This window comes from Ranitomeya variabilis, chromosome 4 (genome assembly GCF_051348905.1).
Source record: "Ranitomeya variabilis isolate aRanVar5 chromosome 4, aRanVar5.hap1, whole genome shotgun sequence".
NCBI lineage: Eukaryota > Metazoa > Chordata > Amphibia > Anura > Dendrobatidae > Ranitomeya > Ranitomeya variabilis.
The window spans coordinates 606351590-606367387 of NC_135235.1; the positions used below are offsets into that span (position 1 = coordinate 606351590).

Genomic DNA, 15798 nt, shown 5'->3' on the forward strand with positions numbered 1-15798 from the left:
TTTAGTGAAACAACTGGGGGTTAAAAGTGCTCACCACACATCTAGATAAGTTCCTTAGGGGGTCTTCTTTCCAAAATGGTGTCACTTGTGGGGGTTTCCACTGTTTAGGCACGTCAGGGGCTCTCCAAACACGACATGGGTTCCGATCTCAATTCCAGCCAATTTTGCATTGAAAAGTCAAATGGCGCTCCTTCCCTTCCGAGCTCTGCCATGCGCCCAAACAGTGGTTTATCCCCATATATGAAGTATCAGCGTACTCAGGACAAATTGCACAACAACTTTTTTGGTCCAATTTATCCTGCTACCCTTGGGAAAATAAAAAATTTTGGGCAAAAAGATCATTTTTTGTGAAAATTAATATTAATTTTTTTACGGCTCTACATTATAAACTTCTGTGAAGCACTTGGAGGTTCAAAATGCTCACCACACATCTAGATAAGTTCCTTAGGTGGTCTTCTTTCCAAAATGGTGTCACTTGTGGGGGTTTCCACTGTTTAGGCATGTCAGGGGCTCTCCAAACACGACATGGGTTCCGATCTCAATTCCAGCCAATTTTGCATTGAAAAGTCAAATGGCGCTCCTTCCCTTCCGAGCTCTGCCATGTGCCCAATCAATGGTTTACCCCAACATGTGGGGTATCGGCGTACTCAGGACAAATTGTACAACAACTTTTTTGGTCCAATTTCTCCTGTTACCCTTGGTAAAGTAAAACAAATTAGATCTGAAGTAAAAAGTTTGTGAAAAAAAAGTTGAATGTTCAATTTTTTTTAAACATTCCAAAAATTCCTGTGAAGCACTTGAAGGGTTAATAAACTTTTTGAATGTGGTTTTGAGTACCTTGAGGGGTGCAGTTTTTAGAATGGTGTCACTTTTGGGCATTTTCTGTCATATAGACCCCTCAAAGTCACTTCAAGTGTGAGGTGGTCCATAAAAAAAATGGTTTTGCAAATTTTGTTGCAAAAATGAGAAACCGCTGGTCAACTTTTAACCCTTATAACTCCCTAACAAAAAAAAATTATGTTTCCAAAATTGTGCTGATGTAAAGCAGACATGTGGGAAATGTTGTTTATTAACTATATTATGTGATATAACTCTCTAATTTAAGGGCATAAAAAAGAAAAATTTGAAAATTGCTAAATTTTCATAATTTTCGACAAATTTCTGTTTTTTTCACAAATAAATGCAAGTCATATCGAAGAAGTTTTACCACTATCATAAAGTACAATATGTCACGAGAAAAGAATCTCAGAATCACCAGGATCCGTTGAAGCGTTTCAGAGTTATGACCTCATAAAATGACAGTGGTCAGAATTGTAAAAATTGGCCGTGTCACTTAGGTGAAAACAGGCTTTGGGGTGAAGGGGTTAAAGCCTGAAGCACCACCAAACCATTCCGCCATCCTTAAAACTCTGTTAAAACTCCTCATACTCCTCACAAATATTGTAACATCATCCATATATGCAACAAGTTTCACAGGCACTTTATTATTACCCGGTAAAAACACACCATCCACCACTTTATCATTTCTAATAGTACTTAAAAGAGGCTCTATTGCACATATAAATAAAATAGGAGACAGCGGGCAGCCCTGTTTAACCCCACAACACACCTTAATATTCCCAGATAAAAACCCATTTACAGACACCTTACTAAACGACGAATCACACAAACACTTAATTACGGCTAATAAAATCACCCGGGCAACCAATTTTCTTTAAAACTTCAAATAAAAAGCAATGCGACACTCTATCATAGGCCTTTTCAAAATCAAATGTAATTAATGCTAATTCCTGTCCCCTCTCCTTAAAATCCCATATCACATCTCTAACCATTAAAAGCGAGTCAGTAATTTTCCTCCCAGGAACAGCACAGGATTGATCCTCCCCAATAACCATTGCAATCACCTTTTTCAGACGATTCGCAAGGACTTTTGCATAAATCTTGTAATCAGTATTAAGAAGAGTTATAGGCCTCCACTTTTTAATAAGACTCTTCTCCCCCTTTTTAAAAAGCAACACAATCAAACCCTCTGCCCACGACCCTGGAATACAACATGTAGACATCACTTTAGAAAACAACTCAAACAAATCTTATTTTAAAACACTCCAAAAAGTCTTATAAAATTCTATAGGCAAACCGTCCATACCTGGGGTTTTAGAGTTCGCACAGCTTTTAATTGTTTCCCATAGCTCATTTACCGTAAAAACACTATTTAAAAACTTCTTCCCCTCCTCAGAAAAAGAACACTTCAAATTATTCAAAAAATAATCCTTTAAAGAATCATCACTTGTTTTCTCAGAAAATAAGTCCGTATAAAAATCTTCCACTTTCTTAATCTTCCCCTCCAACACAACTTCACCTTCTATATTCTCCATAAAATCTTTCTTCCCTACTATTTTTTTAAAGAAAAAATTAGAACATTTTTCGTCTTCTTCCAAAGTTCTCACCCTAGCATTGAAGATTATCTCTTTACCTTTCTCATGTAAAATTTTTTCTATTTGACTTTTCACACACTCAATTTCTTCATCCAGACTATCCCCATTATTCCTAAAAGTATAAAAACAATGTAATTTTGCATTTAGTAACCGATATTGTTCTCTCTTCTCTCTGGCTTTCCTTCTACCCACCTTAACAAAAAAAAGTTTAGTTTCTCTTTTAAAAAAAATCCCACCACTTAAACAAATCTTTAAAACACCTCTTCTTCAAACTCAGCTTCTTATAAAAAGTATGAAACTCTAAAATTACCCTTCTGTCATCTAAAAGAGAAGTGTTTAATTTCCAATGTGTGGATTGCCTATTTTCTAATTCCTTTCAACCAGCAACACATCTTATTAATTTATGATCTGAAAAGCAGCTTGTTTCTGATTTAAAAGAGTCACATTTAAAATGGGTAGATACAAAAAAATAATCAATTCTAGACCGGGCTCTATTACTTGCCCATGTTACTTCTTCATCCTTGTTTTTCCCACAAGCAACCCAGACATCTTGTAAATTGCAAGCAGATAAAACCCCATTTAAAAAAGCAACTGAACTGTCCTTTTTGTTATTTATATGACAATTAAAATCCCCACTAACAATAATCGGTTCTGACCCAGTTAAAAACAACTGTAAAATTTCAAATAGTTCACACCTTCTACTTTTAGCAGGATAAGCATACACACAAAAGCACTTAATTGTCAGATTTGATTTTTTAACCACCACTTTTAAAATCCGCCCCGGGTATATTTCCTCATAGTCGACAATCTCCCATTGTTGACTACACAAAAAACCAACACCATCACTCTTATGTTCATTTCCTCCTGAAAAAATAGCCTTCCCACTCCAATGCTCTTTAAGAAAATCATAATTAACAGACTTTCTTAAATTACATTCCTGCAAAAAAATAAAGTCCATATTTTCCAATTCTAAAAAATTATATAAAGCAACTCTTTTATGTTCATTATTTAACCCCTGAACATTCAGGGAAGCAAAGTGAATCATCTTCGTGTATTAATCTTAGGGCACTCCCCCTCGCCCTCATCTGAAGTAGTAAAGGCCGCAATCTCCAGCTCATCCGATGACGAACAGGAGACCTCAATGTCTTTTGCTACATCTACTTCTTCTTTTTTTTCAATGGCTATCACTTTCCCTCCACATATCGTATTTTCATCACCTTCTTCCACTACTCTTCTTTTCAGAGTCACCCCCGAACAATCCATCGGGTTGCCAACACCCAACAGATCCGCGGCCAGAGACCCAGAAGTCAAAGGCTCACCTAAAGGTAAGGTTCCATCTTTCCCCTCAACAACATCCCCTGCTTGTATTTTCATATCATCTAATTTAGCATCGCTTTGCACATTCGCTGTTTCACTTCCTGGGGGACAACTCTCCTTCTCCTCACTCCCCTTTGCTCCTTCCTCCAAAACATCCTTCTTCTGATCTTCTTTCTTCTGATTTTCTTTCTTCGTTTCTTCTTTCTTCTTTTCTTCTCTCTTCTTTTCTTCTCTCTTCCTCTCTTCTTCTAATAACTCTAATCGGTTCCTCTCCTCCTTTTTCCTTTTTTCTTCCTCCTCCATCTTCTTATACCTCTCTTCCTTCTTCCTTCTCTCCTCCTCTTTTCTTTCCTTCTCCTCCTTTCTTTTCTTTTCCTTTTCCTCCTCTTCTTCTTCTACATTCATTCTTGTCTCTTCCACACCCTCATCAGCCTCCTGCTGCTGACCCTCAGGTGCTATATCCATTTCTTCATCAACCTTCTGTTTCTTTTTTGGGCAATCCTTCCCCAAATGATCAGATTCTGAACATTCTGAACATCTCCTACATCCATCATTAGCATGACCATACTTCCGACATGCTCTACAATAGGCAGGCATTCCTGAAAAAAATAGGTACCCACGGCTACGATTTATAAACACGACAGGCGGGGGCCTGGCCACACCACCCTCCTCCCGTGGGTCCTTCTTGAAAGACACCAAATAAGTCCGCTTACCATTCCATACCCCAAAATCAGTTCTAACTCTTGCTCTCTCGATCACTTTCTCACAATATTTATAAAGAAAGGTCGAAATTTCCATCTCAGAGATGAATGGGTTGAACATATGGATAGTCAGAAGTCTCATTGAGAATTGAAAAGAGGGAATTACTTTAACTCCCTCAAACAGCGCATTCTCTCTATTTTCTTCATAGAGAGAAAAAACCCGCTCACACTGGTAACTTTTCAATAATGTGACGTCGTAAAAGCCCCGTGAAAAAAAACTTTGAAAACAATAGTACTCATCTCTCTCAATTTTCAAAAAACTGCAAAGTTTGTCATAAATAAAACTAGTATCCTTCTCTTGTCTGTATGCAGCAGACACCACAAACCGAATTGTGTCCTTGAGTGGATACTCCTCATAAAAATAGTCATTGGGGTTTGAGGTCCCCCCACTCATCCTACCTCCAGTATTCCTCCTGAACTCCATCTCCGATTCTTCTCTTCTTTCCACAGATGAAATAAGAAAAAAAGAAGAAAATACTCCTTGGATCGCCAAACTTCCCTGGATTCCAATCCTCCTTCAAACCGACCACCACTCCACGAAGAAAAACCATCCACCAGCGAAAAAAGGTACTGCAGCTTCTGAACCGACTCCCAATAGCAGCAATGGATATCTCCAAGAGGCCAAGAGTCAGAACTTCCACTACATACACCTTTAGCCTAAAGACACGACCCACAACAGATCTTAGCCAAAAGGCCGAGAAGCGATCCTGAACCCGCTGTGCCACGGGGGCCGCATCAAGGCCTACAACCAAAACCCATTGTGGAGACAGAGCCAAAGATTGCCGCAGGGAGGACATTTTCAGAAACTCTGGAGGCCTTCTCAATGACAGTTCTGCTGTCAATGACAGTTCTGCTGTGTATGTGTGTCTGTGCGTGTGAGAGACAGAGAGTGTGTGTGTCTGTCTGTCTGTGTGTGTGTGTGTGTGTGTGTGTGTGTTTGTTCAAGCTGTGCATGACGCGTTTTGAATCTGCATAACTCCGCCTACTTTGACCACAGCCTCCAGCCAGCCCCATTGTGACAGCACATTAATGTTCCGTGCTAAGATTCTATCTACTGCAGGCAGCGCACCTGGTTGGTGAAAAGCATTAGAATACTCACACAGGTGTAGATGGATGTTGTGAATTAGACTTTTTTGGCTCCCTCTTGTGGTCACTAGTGATAGGACTCTGGGATTGTCTTTCCTCAGTTTGGCACCCACCTGGGTCGTTAGTCCAGGGGTGTTGCTATATAAACTTCCTGGTTTCTCAGTCCAGTGCCTGGCATCGTTGTAATCAGTTCCTTTCTGTTTGCTCCTGTCTGCTGGTCTTGGATCTTGCAAAATTAAGCTAAGTCCTGCTTCCTTGTTTTTTGGTTATTTGCTTTGCTCTTATTTTTAGTCCAGCTTGTACTAAATGTGATTCCTGATTTTGCTGGAAGCTCTAGGGGGCTGGTGTTCTCCCCCCGGGCCGTTAGACGGTTCGGGGGTTCTTGAATATCCAGCGTGGAAATTTTGATAGGGTTTTTGCTGACCATATAAGTCATCTTACTATATTCTGCTATTAGTCAGTGGGCCTCTCTTTGCTAAATATCTAGTTCATTCTTACGTTTGTCTTTTCTCCTTACCTCACCGTTATTATTTGTTGGGGGCTTGTATCCTACTTTTGGGGTCTTTTCTCTGGAGGCAAGAAAGGTCTATCTTTTCCCTTCTAGGGTTAGTTAGTTCTCCGGCTGGCACGAGACGTCTAGAACCAACGTAGGCACGTTCCCCGGCTGCTGCTATTTGTGGTGCTAGGATTAGATATATGGTCAGCCCAGTTACCACTGCCCTATGAGCTGGTGTTTTGTGTTTGCAGACTTGGTATGTACTTTTGAGACCCTCTGCCATTGGGGTCATAACAGATGGATAAGACAAGCATATTCAAGATCAGCACAGGCACCATTTTTACTTATTTTTTTTTTTTTTGAAATGCATATAATACACCGCATTGAAAAGCCGGTGGTCCACAAGAGGGAGACAATGTTTCAAAAAAGAATTCCTGCGGTCAGAAATGCAGTATGTATGGCAGAACTACTCATTGGATACTTCAATTTAAATAGCAAGTGCTGACAGCAGGGGCCTAGTTTTGTAGCCGACACAGTATATTTGCAACACTGTAAGAAAGGCCTAATAGAGGCCGATATCTTAACACACCTGTTGCAGCAACCAGTAAAGACAAATTGATTGATTGATTGATTGATTGCATATTGAATGCAATGCAATGTTTGACATACATAGGTGAAAGCAAGGCCAGGCAAGGCACAGAAAATGTTGCAATTGGCCAAGAGAAATCAAACAAAATGCTACATTTGGCCTGAGAAAAGTGCTTCTTTGACCCTGAAATCAATTCACATAAAGGGTTAAAAGACAACTTGCACTGATTTCAATTCAATCTGTTTTTAGAAACTGGATCAGAGGAGTGCACTGGTCCCGGAGATACTGCAATAACGGGTCAATGCGTGGAGTGGACAGAGCAAGCTCTTCTTCCATCTCCCTGTTCCAAAAATCCATTTAATATATGGTCCCCAAATAGGGGACGTATCAGATATTAAACTGATAAGAACAGATTTTTTTTTTTTTCTTTTTCCTCAGATAAAAGATCCTTATATACAAGCGTAATACTTAATCATTTCACGTATTGTGACTCACAAGGATCAATTAATCATCATGCGGAAAAACCCTCAAAAACAAAAACAAAACCAAAAACTAATAAAAACAAGTGAGGGTACTTACATCAGCTGTTGCCATCTTGAAAAAATCCAAAAACGTTCAGCATCTTCTTCTCCCAACCGATCCTTATCCCACAGATAGCACAAAAAAACTCTGGATAAAAAGATCTTTTTAGCTTCTTCAGGAGTAATAATAACAGTCTTAAAAATAAGTAAGTTCCTCACATCCCATAAAACTTCTTTAAAAACTGCACACAGTATCCAAGTTACTCGCTCATTAGAGGGTCCATTAAAATTTCGTCCCAATAAAACTTGCTCAAAATCAAAGCCATTAAACCCGCACAGTGTAATAAAAAAACGCTTTAAATGCATAAAAAATTATTTTGCAAAAAAACATTCCCAAAAAACATGGTAAATATTTTCACTTCCTCCACATCCTTCTCTTGGGCACCGCTCCGTCACTTTAATCCCCCTTCCACACAAAAAGGACTTTGTAGGTAAAACAATGATGCAATGAGAGCCACACAATGTCCTTTTGCCTGTTGGTAACTCCAGGTACACAAAAAAATTTCCATACTTCCAGCGACTGTGCAGAATTGCAGTATGGCACATCACTTAAAACTTCTTTGTCTCTCAAATGCTGCATAATCCTCTTTTTATCAGGCTTGCCTAAGGGGCCCAAATTATTCTGATCATAAAAAGACCTCAAAAACACATAAAATGAAGGTAATATCTGTGACACTGGTCTCCTCAGGTCTTTTTCACAACAGCCCCATTTGACAAACATCCAACCTGCAAAATATCTGCACATGTCAGCTGTCCGGTTATTACACTGTAAAATCTTAAAAACTGTTAAAAAATACTGTAAACGAATAAAAGTCTCAATATTGGGGAAGTCATATCCTCCAAGGCCTTTTTTACTCATGACAACCGTCCTCCTTATCTTCTCCATCTTGGATCCCCAAAAGAAAACAAAAAGCTTCCTTGTCATCCTCCTAATCCACAAAACTCCAGGGGGAAAAATCACTGTGGTGTATAGCAGCAGTGGAAGTACAACGGACTTGATTATTAAAATTTTCCCTTTTAAAGACAGTCTCCTCAGCTTCCAAAAATTCAACTTTGTTTCCACTCTTTTATCCAATTTTTTGTAGCTCGCCTTTCCTCTCAGATCCTTCTCAAAAATCATCCCCAATATTTCCACACATTCTGTTTCCCGGATTCCATCCACCACCACATCTTCTTGTCTTCCAAAATTGCATAGCTGGCACTTGTTCCAGTTTATACTCATCCCTGATATACTACAAAAAATTCTAAGGTGCAAGTTATTCCTTCTCAAATCCACTTGAGAACTACAGACAAAAGCCACGTCGTCCATGTAGCCTAAGGACTTCACATTCTTCCCATTTCCACCAGGCACAAAGGCTCCACTCACATGTTTGTCCTTCTGTACATACTTCAGCAGAGGCTCAATCATACAAATAAAAATCAATGGGGAGAGAGGACAACCCTGCCTAACACCCGAATGGATGCCAAACCCAGGGCTCACATGACCATTCACCAGAATCTGACTACTTGCCCCATTGTACAGTCCTTTAATTACTCTCAGTATTTTCTTAGGAACCCCCAGCCTCTCAAGTACTAAAAACATGTAACGATGCGAGATCTTGTCATAGGCCTTCTCAAAGTCCACTGACTCTACAAACAATGCCTGCTTATTTAGATTAGCATGACAAATCAAATCTCTTAACAAAATTAAATTATCTGAGATTTTACGTCCAGGAACTGCACAGACCTGATAGTCACCCACCATAAAACCAATTACTTCACTCAACCGTTTAGCAACTATTTTTGCAATTATTTTGTAATCCACATTCAACAAAGAAATCGGCCGCCAATTCTTAATATCTCGTCTATTCCCCCTCTTGTGTATCAGAGTTACCACCCCTTTACACATAGAGGGAGACATGATCCCAGTATCAAAAACATATTGCACAACCCGAAAAAAATCTTTACATAGAATGTGCCAATACGCCATGTAAAACTCAACAGGCAGCCCATCTCCCCCTGGAGTTTTCCCTTTTGCCATACCATCCATCGCACATTTGACTTCCTCCTCCTTAACATCATCAGATAAAAAAACAGCATTGCACTCAGGAATGTCATTACTTAGAACCCTGCAATAATCCACCATCTCTTCTTGTGTGGCTGTACTATCATTATTGAAAAGATTTTTATAAAACTCACAGATCTGTTCCATCATTTCAGTACCCTCCACCTCACTCCCATCAGGCGTTAAAACAGATTTAAAAAAACCTTTTGAAGAAAAAACTTTTTTAAAAAAATACCGTGTGCATTTTTCATCTTCCTCCATATGCTTAATTTTAGCATTATACACAATAGCTCTGCCCTTCTCCAATAATGACTTCCTATGTTCCTCTTTCAGCCTACATATTTCCTTCTCCACCTCCATCCCTGCTTTCTTAAATTTATACAATACATTCAACCTACTCAACATCTTGGCTTCTCTTTCCTTCCTTTCACGCACTTTCTGATAGCAAATATGCTTAAAAAAAACAGCAAACCTTTCCTTTGCCCAGTCCCACCACTCCAGAATATTCTTAAAGCCATTTTGTTTTGCCACACAATCTCCAAACAATTTTTTAAAGCCCTCAGTCACTTCCTCATCCTCCAGTAAGCTTATATTTAGCTTCCATACTCCTCTACCAAAACTCACTGAATCCGTGACGCTCACCTCTGTTATGACCATCTTATGATCAGAGAAACTTCTCCTCACATGTTCACACTGGACCACCTTCATTCCCTCGGACACAAAAACATAATCCAAACGGGACTGCCACCGCCCACTATCCGCTACATATGTGAAACGTTCATCAGCGTCCACCATAAGTCCAGCATCAGTAAAATGCAAATCCTGCACAATCTCATTTATCATATTGGAAGTGACATCCAACTTTACGTCTGAAGAGCTCTCACGATCCTTGACATTCCTAATACAGTTAAAATCCCCGGCCACCACTGTAAAATCTCGCCCCGGCATTAAATACTTAAGAGTTTCTAAAAAGGTTGCACGTGCCCGCCTCTCACTTGGAGCATACACATTAAAAACTCTTATCCTGTGTCCCAGGAACTCCAGGACCAAAACCATGCATCTGCCAGGAACTAAAACCTTACACTCTATGACATTAAAATAACTATTTTTAAGTAAAATTCCAATCCCCTCATTCTTATTATCAGTGCAAACAGACCAAAAAGCTTTTCCCACTGCCCACTCCTCCTCACAAGGTGCTGACTTTATTGCACATTCCTGTAAACAAATGACATCAGCCTTCACAGACCTCAGCTCATCCAATACTGCTGCTCTTCTTACTACTGACCCAATTCCTCTGACATTACATGATGCAACTATTACACTCATCAGCACAAAAAGGTGCAGTACACTTAGACACGCCATCATAATAACCTATGATTGTCCTTGACTACCCAGCACCTTTCTCTGCAATACCAAACCAACGTCAGGCGATTCTGAACCAGAATCCCTGTTAACATGCAAATCAGCAGATGTCCCAGAATTCCCCAGGGCACCTACATCTCCCTCTTCCCATTTGCATTTTTTACTAGAGGAAGACTCCACATCATCCCACTCAGCCACTTCTTCCATATCTGAACACTCCTCACTAGAATCTCCTCTTTGTCCAGGTGTAATTGTGTGGTCACCATCTGAATCTTCCTCCCCCTGGCATTCCATCTTATCTGCATTAGAAACAGGGTCAGGACAATCACCCCCATCATTGAAGCTATTCAAAACTTCCCCAAATATTGTCTCAGTCACACTATCACTCCCAACCTTCTGAGAAGCCACCGAAGACCCTTTTCGTAATCCACCCTGACTCCTTCTTGGCTTTTTATTCCCCACCACCTGCCAGCCTTCCTCTTTAGTCTTACTACCACTCCCATCCTCCTCCAAACCTTTCACCACATTCTCAACAATCACACTGGGAGTCACAGTCTGAGTTTTAACCCCCTCAGCTTTGTTAACCTCACTCCCGCCCGGTTTCCCCTCAGACTTATTCATACTGCTCCTATAAACCCCTTTTGCACGTGTAAACTCCCGACCAACTCCCACCACATCAGCAAAGGATCTGTCCGTCTTCCAGAGCACACATTTCTTGGCAAAGTGGCCCTCCCTTCCACATAAATCACAAACCTTCTTTGCAGCACATTCATTCACTTTATGTCCTGTCCTACCACAATTTTTACACACCTCCCCCTCCTGAGGACAGCAACTCCACTCATGTCCATACTTGTTACAGTTCCTGCAAAATTCAAGCTGCCCCTCATAAAAACAAAATCCTCTCTCCCCACCAATTGAGAAAACAGCAGGAATTGACTTTACTCCTTCTGCCATATTGCTTCCAATCTTAAAACGCACCAAAAATTTTCTCTTTCCATTTAGATGTCCATACTTGTTAACCATTCTGTGCAAAAATCTTACTTCTTCACAGTATCTGTCCAGAAAAGTACGCACCGTACTATCCGACACTCTGGTGTTATACATGTGTACAATAACCACTTTAAAATTTCTCATAAACAGTGGGTCCACATCAATCTTCTCCAAAATCGGCTTACTCCTCTCTCTTTTCCATTCTTCCAAAGTCATATAAAACTCCTGGCATAGACCCTCAGAAGAAAAGGTAACATCATAAATTCCCTTCCTTGGAAACTCTTGTAGCGCTAATACATTTTTTACCTGTGCACAAGGTAGAGGCTTCAGTAACTCCATCACGATGTCATCCAATCCAATCTTCTCCAGAAACTCCTTCTTCACGACCAACCGAACCGTGTCCTCGACACCACGAGACACTGATGAATCCATGGTAGCAGGTTCTCCAATAACGGCCAACCCACAATCGCAACCCAAATCACGACCCGGGGCCCCCTTACAGGGACCCCGATCACAACCCTCTCAACCAGACCAGCAAAGGTTTCCCAAAGCTGATCTTAGCCAAAAGGCCGAGAAGCGATTCTGAACACACTGTGCCACGTGGGCCGCACCAAGGCCTACAACCAAAACCCATTGTGGAGACAGAGCTAAAGATTGCCGCAGGGAGGACATTTTCAGAAACTCTGGTGGCCTTCTCAATGACAGTTCTGCTGTCAATGACAGTTCTGCTGTGTATGTGTGTGTGTGTGTGTGTTAGAGAGACAGAGAGTGTGTGTGTGTGTCTGTCTGTCTGTGTGTCCGTTGAAGCTGTGCACGATGCGTTTTGAATCTGCATAACTCTGCCTACTTTGACCACACCCTCCAGCCAGCCCCATTGTGACAGCACATGAATGTTCCAGGCCAAGATTCTATCTACTGCAACTGCAGGCAGCGCACCTGGTTGGTGAAAATGCATTAGAATACTCACACAGGTGTAGATGGACTAGACAAGCATATTCAAGATCAGCACAGGCACCATTTTTACTAATGTTTTTTTTTTTTTAAATGCATGTAATACACCGCATTGAAAAGTCGGTGGTCCACAAGAGGGAGACAATGTTTCAAAAAAGAATTCCTGCGGTCAGAAATGCAGTATGTATGGCAGAACTACTCATTGGATACTTCAATTTAAATAGCAAGTGCTGACAGCAGGGGCCTAGTTTTGTAGCCGACACAGTATATTTGCAACACTGTAAGAAAGGCCTAATAGAGGCCTCTATCTTAACACACCTGTTGCAGCAACCAGTAAAGACAAATTGATTGATTGATTGATTGCATATTGAATGCAATGCAACGTTTGACATACATAGGTGAAAGCAAGGCCAGGCAAGGCCCAGAAAATGTTGCACTTGGCCAAGAGAAATCAAACAAAATGCTACATTTGGCCTGAGAAAAGTGCTTCTTTGACCCTGAAATCAATTCACATAAAGGGTTAAAAGACAACTTGCGCTGATTTCAATTCAATCTGTTTTTAGAAACTGGATCAGAGAAGGAGTGCACTGGTCCCGGAGATACTGCAATAACGGGTCAATGCGTGGAGTGGACAGAGCAAGCTCTTCTTCCATCTCCCTGTTCCAAAAATCCATTTAATATATGGTCCCCAAATAGGGGACGTATCAGATATTAAACTGATAAGAACAGATAAGGTTTCAACAAAATTTTATTTTGTCATAAGACATGTAACAAGAAAGTTAGAATTAAACCTTTTGTTCAAAAAAGAACATAGACAATTTCAATAATAAATTACAACAACATGAACAACTTAATATAAAACAGTATTCCACATATAAAAACACCATCTACGGTTTGCTTCTTTCTTCCCCACATCTTTAACATCCTTTAAAAAATAAATAAACATTTCACTAAAAGCCAATTTAATACAATCAATTACAGAGATAAGATCATGGTTAAAAAGTAAAATGTTTCTCACTTTCCAGATTGCATTTTTAGCACAGTTTATTATACACCAGCATATTTTGAACTGGTGTGTAGTGGGGCAATTAAAAAGTCCATATAAAACATACTCGTAGCTAAAATCTTTAAGACCGCAAACCCATTTTAAAAGTATCCCCAATCTCACCCAAAGTTCTTGTGCAAAACAACAGTTCCAAAAAAGGTGCAAAACAGTCTCATCCTCTCGGCAAGAGTCTCTTGGGCACTTTGCCCGCGCCACCAGGCCTCTCCTATGCTGGAAGTCTCTGGTTGGGAGGCACTGGTGGGCAGCCATCCATGCAAGGTCTTTATGAATGTTGGCCAAGAACTTCCCCAAAACGTTCCTCCACACACGCTTGGATCTACTCCATGAGAAGTTGCTCACAGGGGACACTCCTTCTTCTCTTCTCAGATAAACCATCAGTTTTTTCCTGTCTAGAAGGAGATCTGCATCCAAGTCTTTTAAATTATGAGTCCTTATTACCTTCTCTAGAACCATAAAATGCTTTGACGGGCATAATAAAATAGGTGCTGATAAACATGGCCTAAACCATCTTTTAAAGATAAAACCACAAGTATATCTTAAAAACAGACTAAAAGTAGAATTAGTGTTAAAAACTTTAAAACAGAAACAAAAGAAATTTACATACAAATACAAATGCAAATCAGGGACATCTTTTCCTCCATTTTGTGGTTTCTTGTACATTTCCGTTTGCCTCAGCTTTTCCATTTTTGATCCCCAAATGAACATAAAAATACATCGAGTTAGTTTTCTTAGCATCAACTCAGAAGGAGGATAGACCATGGCAATATAAAGCATCATAGGCAACAAAACAGATTTAATGATTAAAATTTTCCCCTCAATTGACAAGCATCTCAAATTCCAGAAGGAGAGTTTTTTCACTATTTTATGCTGTACCTCCTCCCAGCTCACGTGTCCATCATTTTTAGCGTCAAATACAATTCCCAAGATTTTAACATTGTCGTGCTTCAATTTTACTGCTGGTAGGTCATTTGTATCCCAGGAGCCCAAAAACAAACATTCAGTTTTATTAAAATTCATTTTAAAACCTGAAGCCTGACTAAAAAAAAATTGGTGCACATTACCACTCTCCGAAGTGAAGCAGGATCTGTACAGATGGCAGTAACATCATCCATGTAGCCAAATACTTTGACTTGGGCCCCTCCTCCACCCGGAATAGGAACCCCTCGGACTACTTTATCTTTCCGGATCCTACACAGTAGGGGTTCCATAGCGCAAATAAAAAGATTTGGGGATAATGAACACCCCTGCTTCACTCCGGATTCCAACGGGATAAAATCTGTTAAAAAGCCATTGACAGAAACTTGAGAAAACACATTATTATATAAACTCATAATACGAGATAAAAACATGTCGGGGATCGCCATTTGTTTTAAAACTTTAAAAAGATACTCATGCGAGACCCTGTCAAATGCCTTTTCAAAATCCAGCGCCAACAGGGCCAGGCTTTGATTTCTATCCCTAGAGTACCATATTGCATCTCTAATAACATTTAAAATCTCAGCAATATTCCTCCCTGGTACTCCACATACTTGTTCGGGTTGTATCAATTTATTAATCACAGTTTTAAAATGACAAGCAATAATTTTGGCAAAAACTTTATAATCCATGTTGAGGAGGGTGATAGGCCTCCAATTCCTGAGGTCATCACCTTTTTCTTATAAATTAAGGACACTATCCCCCTCCTCCATGACTTAGGTAGCTCTGAACACATAAAAACCTCTTTAAAAAGTGCTAAAAGATCCTCCTTTAAAACATCCCAAAAAGTCAAATAAAATTCAACAGGTAGACCATCTGCTCCTGGGGCTTTCCCTTTTGAAAAACTTTTAAAAACACTAAAAAGTTCTTCCATGCTAACATCATCTATTATAAACCCCTGGTCTACAGAACTTAACTTAAAATCTAGGATATTAAGAGCATCTTGTAAAAAATCATTATTTACACTTTTTTTTACTAAAAAGGTCTCTATAAAAATTAAAAGCCACCTTCTTCATACCTTGCATAGTTTTCTCTCCATCAAGACAGGTGATCGCCTCTTTTCCCTCCATCACCTTTTTAAAAAAGAAACGTGTGCACTTCTCACCTTCTTCTAAATGTTGCACTTTAGAATTAAAAATTATTTC

General features: G+C 39.9%; 1 non-coding gene and 1 pseudogene across 1 annotated transcript; both read right to left on the reverse strand.

Annotated features, from left to right (window-relative positions):
* Positions 1 to 6944: 6944 nt before the first annotated feature.
* Positions 6945 to 7131, reverse strand: LOC143771293 (U2 spliceosomal RNA). Its single transcript, XR_013215065.1, has one exon. It is a non-coding gene; the product is annotated as a U2 spliceosomal RNA (small nuclear RNA).
* Positions 7132 to 13189: 6058 nt separating this feature from the next.
* Positions 13190 to 13364, reverse strand: LOC143771286 (U2 spliceosomal RNA; annotated as a pseudogene).
* Between the last annotated feature and the right edge of the window lie 2434 nt (positions 13365 to 15798).